This window comes from Ictidomys tridecemlineatus, chromosome 7 (genome assembly GCF_052094955.1).
Source record: "Ictidomys tridecemlineatus isolate mIctTri1 chromosome 7, mIctTri1.hap1, whole genome shotgun sequence".
Taxonomy (NCBI): domain Eukaryota; kingdom Metazoa; phylum Chordata; class Mammalia; order Rodentia; family Sciuridae; genus Ictidomys; species Ictidomys tridecemlineatus.
Window position 1 is genome coordinate 170,117,039 of NC_135483.1, and position 6,537 is coordinate 170,123,575.

The 6,537-nt window shown below is 36.8% G+C and overlaps 1 pseudogene; it reads right to left on the bottom strand.

The window, feature by feature from the left end:
• Nucleotides 1-4,795: 4,795 nt before the first annotated feature.
• On the bottom strand, nucleotides 4,796-5,426 carry LOC101967797 (large ribosomal subunit protein eL22 pseudogene; annotated as a pseudogene).
• Nucleotides 5,427-6,537: the final 1,111 nt, after the last annotated feature.

Genomic DNA, 6,537 nt, shown 5'->3' on the forward strand with positions numbered 1-6,537 from the left:
GGGGGACAAATTATCAGCTTATACTAAGGTATAGTTAGATAGACTAGCACTGGTGAGCTAGTGCCAATTATTAACATGATTATAGATAATGATAATATACGTCTGTTTCAAAAAGCTAGGAGAAAGGATTTTGAATTTTTTTTACCATAAATGATAAATGTTTGAGAAGATATGTATTTAACCTGATTTAAACACTGTCAAATAGGGCTGAGGCTGCAGCTCAGTGACAGAGGCCTTGCCTAATATGTATTGAGGCACAGGGTTTGATTCTTAGCACCACATAAAAATAAACAAATAAAAGAAAAGGCATTCTGTCCCTCTACAACTACAAAAAATATTTTTAATTCAATATATATATATGTATTGAAATGTCACATGATACTACATAAATGTGTACCATTTTTATGTTTTTGTGTATTAGTTTAAAAGGTGTTTTAAAAGACTGTTAGTGAATACACACACACACACACACATATATATTTTTGGGGGGATGGGTTATGATTGATTGTCTTTGGGCTTTTAAAGCTCCTCTCCTTAGGGTAGGGTGTGATGGTGCACACCTGTAATCCAGCTACTTGGAAGTCCGAGACAGGAGAATTGCAAGTTTGATGCCAGACTGCAATTTAGCATGACCTTGTCTCAAAATTTTAAAAAATGAAATAAAAAGGGCTGAGGAGGTAGCTTCGTGATAGGGCACACTTGGGCTCAATACCCAGAACAGTTGTGGGGGTGGGGATGGTGGTGGGGAGTCTATAATCCTAAAGATTTCAACCTTGAAATTCTTGAGGCATTGAAGTGTAATGCCATCAACCTTCTAATTCCAAACATCTGGTTTCTGGATATATATATATATGTCCTTATTCTTTCTCATAAAACCAAAATGCAATTTATTTACACCACAATATATTAAATCCCTTGAAAAATAATTACAACTTCATCATATAAGATTTTATTACCAAAAAAAAAAAAAAAAAGTCTTGTTGGGTGAGGTAACCTGGGTATTTTTTTTTTTTAACAATGGAAACTTAACTGAGTGAAACCTTTACCTTACAGAGGTGCTGTAAGCTGGGAATGAAAAGAAAGCACATAAATCAGTTTGCCTAAATCATGCCCTTACACAAGTGATCACTCACTTCGTAGCTGTTAATTTAGGTTTACCACCAAGGGAGTAGAGAACAGGGACAGTCATTTTTATAGTTCATCAAAATGAACTTGTTTGACAGATTCAGTGTTCAAGAGGATTTCAGCTCAAGAGTAACGGAGAGGGTCTGGTTGTGGCTCAGTGGTAGAGCACTTGCCTAGCATGTGTGAGGCACTGGGTTTGATTCTCAGCACTGTATATAAATAAATGAATAAAATAAAGGTCCATCAATATCTAAAGACAAAAAAAAAAAAAGAGTGATGGAGAAAGCAAAACCTAAAGGAAAATCCGTAGCTTTTTTGGGACTGGGAAGCACAAAAAATGTAGGCTTCTATGTGAAGACAGTGCCAGGTGGTACTTTGTAATCTTTTGCTATTATGTTTCTGCAATTGAGAGAAGTTATATACTTGCACACTGTGCTCAAGTTCTGAACTGCATATGTTCTCATCCAATGCTCTGGCAGAATGTAGAACAGGGCAAAGCGGCTGTGACTGGTGCCCACAGCTTGACTCACCATCTCCTGATTTTCTGTCCCTATTTGCTATTGATAGAATCAGTGTATCAGAGTGCAGAGTAGGAATGAGCTCAGTAGCTCCACCTGAAGTTTTTGAATGGTGAAAACATCGGCAAGGACCTTGCCCTCAACTTGTAATATGAAGGTGACTAGTGATTAATAGAACACTTCGAAACTTTCAGGTGGGCATCACTGCCAGCATGACATCTGAGTGAGGTCACTGTTCACATGCCAAGAAGGGTCTAATCTGTTTTAGCCTTATACTGGTTTTAGTTAAACTGTTAAAGAGCAATAAAATGGTCAACAGCTCCCAGATAAGGTATATGTATCTCTTCTAACATTTATTCTCCCTGGATTTAGGAGAAGCTTCTCTGAACATTGCTAGCAGTGTCCTGGATGTGCTGGTGTCACAGACATCCTGTTGTACAGCCACAGTGTCCTATGTGATGTGTAAAACAACAAAGGGTAAAATTACTACTTTCCGGGCTGGGGATGTGGCTCAAGTGGTAGAGCGCTCACCTGGCATGCGTGAGGCCCGGGTTCGATCCTCAGCACCACATACAAACAAAGATGTAATGTCTGCCGATAACTAAAAAGTAAATATTTAAAAACTCTCTCTTTAAACAAAAAAATTACTACTTTTCTGTAATTCCGCCCCACTTATCCAACAATGATTTAAATTTGAAATGGAAATATTTTTGGTAACTACATTCAGAAATTATAAATGTTTGTTACAGTAAAAAATGAGGCAATCAACTCTATGTTGTATATAAGAGACACACCTAAATCAAAGAGGTTATGGTACATCTATGCAATGAAGTCTTTGCAGATGAAAAGGAATAAAGAATATCTTTATATACTATTTATGTACACTTTTCAACAAGATATATTGTAGCAAAAAAAGAGATGGGTTCAGAGTTGTTACATGTGTTACTTTTTAGTAAGATAGAATGTATGTATGTGTGTGTATTTATATAAAAATAAGTTAAAAACTGGGCATGGCACTGTACTCCTGTATTTTTAGTTACTTGCAAGTCTGAGGCAGGAGGATCAGAAATTTGAGGCTAGCCCGGGCTTTGTGACTGACTATGTCCTGGTAAATAATTTTTATCCTTGTACTATACTTGTTCTATATAATTAAAAGAACAAACATCAGATGAAGATGAAATTCCTTAAAAATTGAAAATAAACTGAAACTAATGAACCTAAATACATATCAAGTGTGAAGCAGATCCATAGAGAGAAAAAAATTACTTCAAGTGACTTTAAAAATCCTATATATCCTTGTGGAACAAAAGAATGGCAAAGAAATTGAAAACTTCAATTAGTAGTTGTTTTTAGTAGAAATATTGGTATTATTATTTTGAAACAGATTTATTGAAAAATACAGTGAAATTAAAGCTCATGTTAAAAATCATTCAGAATGAAGATATTCAGTGTAACAATAAAGGCATAATGTATGAAAATCAAAGAGGTTAAGCTAACACATTGTAATTTTAAATTTGAATTGGAAATATAAGAATGAGTTCAAAATTATTTTTCTCTTTTTAAAATGAACATTCCAGCCTGTAATCCCAGTGACTTGGGATACTGAGGCAGGAGCATCACAAATTTAAGGCCAGCCTCAGCAACCTACTGAAACACTGTCTCAAAATAAAAAATTAAAAAGGGCTGGGAGTGTAGCTCAGAGGTAGACCACCCCTGCGTTTAATATCTATAACTGAAAAAAGAAAAAGTACATTCTAGCTCTGTTCTTCAAGGCACTAAGGAGAAACAAAAAGCCAATATCAGTGAACACCAACAGTGGCTATATTATAGTCTCTAGATATCCATATTTTTCAAGAAGCTGTCATAGCTCCTTGGGAAAATGACAGCAAATATACAATTGTATCCAGTTATTATATGAGGTCAGTACTCTTCTGCTATAGGTTTAATCAAAAGGGCAAAAGAGATATCCCCAAGGGTCTTCCTCTGGTCTGAAAAGAACATTTTGGACAGAGACCAAGATAAATAATTATTGTAACCCATCAGATATTTAAAAGCTCTGAGTTCATAATGATGTTTAAGGAAAAACTCATTGGTCACGATTTGGAAGTTGTTAGGGCATCATTGCTCACTTAGTCTCATTACCTTGGTAATAAGGAAAGAATTAAGTATCTTCCCTGAATTTTCTGAACCACTGTATTACAGGATAACCAAATAATTTAGAAAGGAGAGTTCTTTATTATATAAAAAATCTGCCTAATAATCATAGGGAAAATGATGAACTTAGAAAATCAGCATATTGCAATCCTTTAGGACATAATAATGGATGTTCAGTAGGTGCAAAAATAATTAGATTAAAGGTTGATGGGGGGGCTGGGGATGTGGCTCAAGCGGTAGCGCGCTTGCCTGGCATGCGTGCGGCCCAGGTTCGATCCTCAGCACCACATACAAACAAAGATGTTGTGTCCACTGAAAACTAAAAAATAAATATTAAAAATTCTCTCTCTCTCCTCTCTCTCTCTATCTTTAAAAAAAAAAAAAAGGTTGATGGGGGAACTTGACATTGAGGAATTAGGTTGTTACTAACTGAACCCCCTGATCAATCTTAGTATCATTGAAAGTGGATGACCAGAGATTCTATGCCTCTTTGATTTCATATAATAGATAGTGTACAGCATTGCCCGCAAAATATTTTTGCCTAAAATAAGTTGAACCAACGTAACCAAGTCTCTAAATCTATCACTTTTACAAGAAATGCAGGGGATGGAGAAAAAGTTAAATGACATTTTAGAGAAAGTGGCCAGTCATGTCCAAAATGTGAACATTCTAAATGATCAATCGTTCTTCAAAGGATCCCTGGTAATGAAAGGAGAGGGGAGGGACTGTTATATAACAGAAATTTAAGGGACATTATAACTGGATACAATGTATAGATTTTGTTGTTTTGTTGTTGGTTGTTTGGTGGTGCTGGTGTTGGAACCCAGGGCCTTGTGCATGTGAGGCAAGCACTCTATCAACTGAACTATATCCCCAGCCCTGATGTATAGATTTTGTTTGAATCTTGAATGCCTTTGAGATAATCCAAGAAAATTTTGGGGAGGATTTTTTGTTTTGACTTTGTTTGTTTGTTTGGTTCCCAAGTTTTATTCAAGAACTTATACAAAATATTCCAGATAAGAGTTTGAGTCCTCATCTTCCTCCTCTTTCTCCTCTTCATCCTGGTTAATCTGGAGGTAACATAATGTGTAACTCTCTTTGTTGCTTGCAACTACATGCAACTAGTCATGTAGATTATTCTTCAAATATTTTTTGCTGAGATATTTCAAATATATTTTTTAAAAAATGACCTCAGATGTTATAGTGATCTTGCTTTTTCTCCTTTGGATGGTCACAACCCCTCCCACCAAGATTCCCAGCTTTTCTGTTCTGTTTGATTCTCTCTTGGAGAAACTCCTCAAAATTGGCAGCATCCACAATATCTTGTTGTATAGGGTGGTACCAATCAAGGTGGAACTTCAGATCCCACTTTTTTGTGGGGAGGGGGTGGTACCAGGGATTCAACTCAGGGGCACTCGACCACTGAGCCATATCCCCAGCCCTATTTTGTATTTTATTAGAGACAGGGTCTCACTGAGTTGCTTAGCGCCTTGCTAAATTGCTGAGGCTGGATTTGAACTTGCCTCCTGCCTCTGCTCCCTGAGATGCTGGATTACAGGTATGGGCCACTGTGCCTGGCACTTTTTTTTTTTTGGACCTCCTTTTCGACAGCTTTTTCATAGGTGCCATGGTGGCAGCAGAGCCAGCAGAAAGGGAGGTGGTTTAAACCTGTGAAAGTGTGTTGCCAGGGATCCAACCCAGGACCTTGTTCATGCTGAGCAAATGTCTATCATTGACCCTCAGCTCCCAGGGAAATTTTAGTACTGGATATTAAATGACATAAATAAAGGAGTCCTTATTCATTTTGTCAGATGTAATAATGGAAAGATGGTTATGTTTTTTTAAAAACATTCTTGTTAACAAACACAGAAGTATTTATGGCTTTAATCATAATAATACCTGGTTTTAAAAATAATTGAGTGTCCTAATGCTAAACAAAAAAGTATTAAAGAATGGTACAGCTGTCAGACTGAAGTCCTTCAGAGATGACCAGTAGGGTAGAAAGGGAAAAATATTTCTTGGTTTAAGCAACAAGGAAGTCATTGGTGACCTTAGTAAGGGCATCTACAGTTGAATTGTTAAGAAGGAAGCCAGAACAAACGGTTTGAGCAGTCATTAGAGGAAAGCGGTGGACAAATGGAGACACTGAATATATTTAAAGAGCTAGAGAGATACTAATAGAAATAGTAATAGTAACTAGAGGGATTTGGAAGAGGTTGGCTTGCTGACTCCCCCCCACCCCCCCACCCAATGGAAAGAGATCCCATGAGGAAGGAAGATGCCTGTTTATTAATTTTTCAGAATTCAGTCAATAACACTGTATTCTTTCTCCTTGCCATTTCTCCTTGTCAGAGAGACAGGCAATATTCTGAGAGTGTCTGTTCCCTCTCCCTGACTCCTGAAGTGAGTAAACGGGGGAGCACATCCCCTATCCAAGGTAAGATTAATGTGGAGTGAAATTGAGAATACGGGCTGGGATTGTGGCTCAGCAATAGAGCATTCGCCTAGCATGAACGAGGCCCTGGGTTCGATCCTCAGCAACACGTAAAAATAAATAAATAAAGTAAAGGTATTGTGTCCATCTACAATTAAAAAATAAATAAACAAATATTTAAAAAAAAGAAAGTGAGAATAGCCCTTGGTTGTTTTCAGCAACTGACATTTTGGGATTGTTATTGCAACATAGCTTGACCCATCTGATTTAGGGAGACTTTTTATTTTTTTATTTTTATTTTTTTTT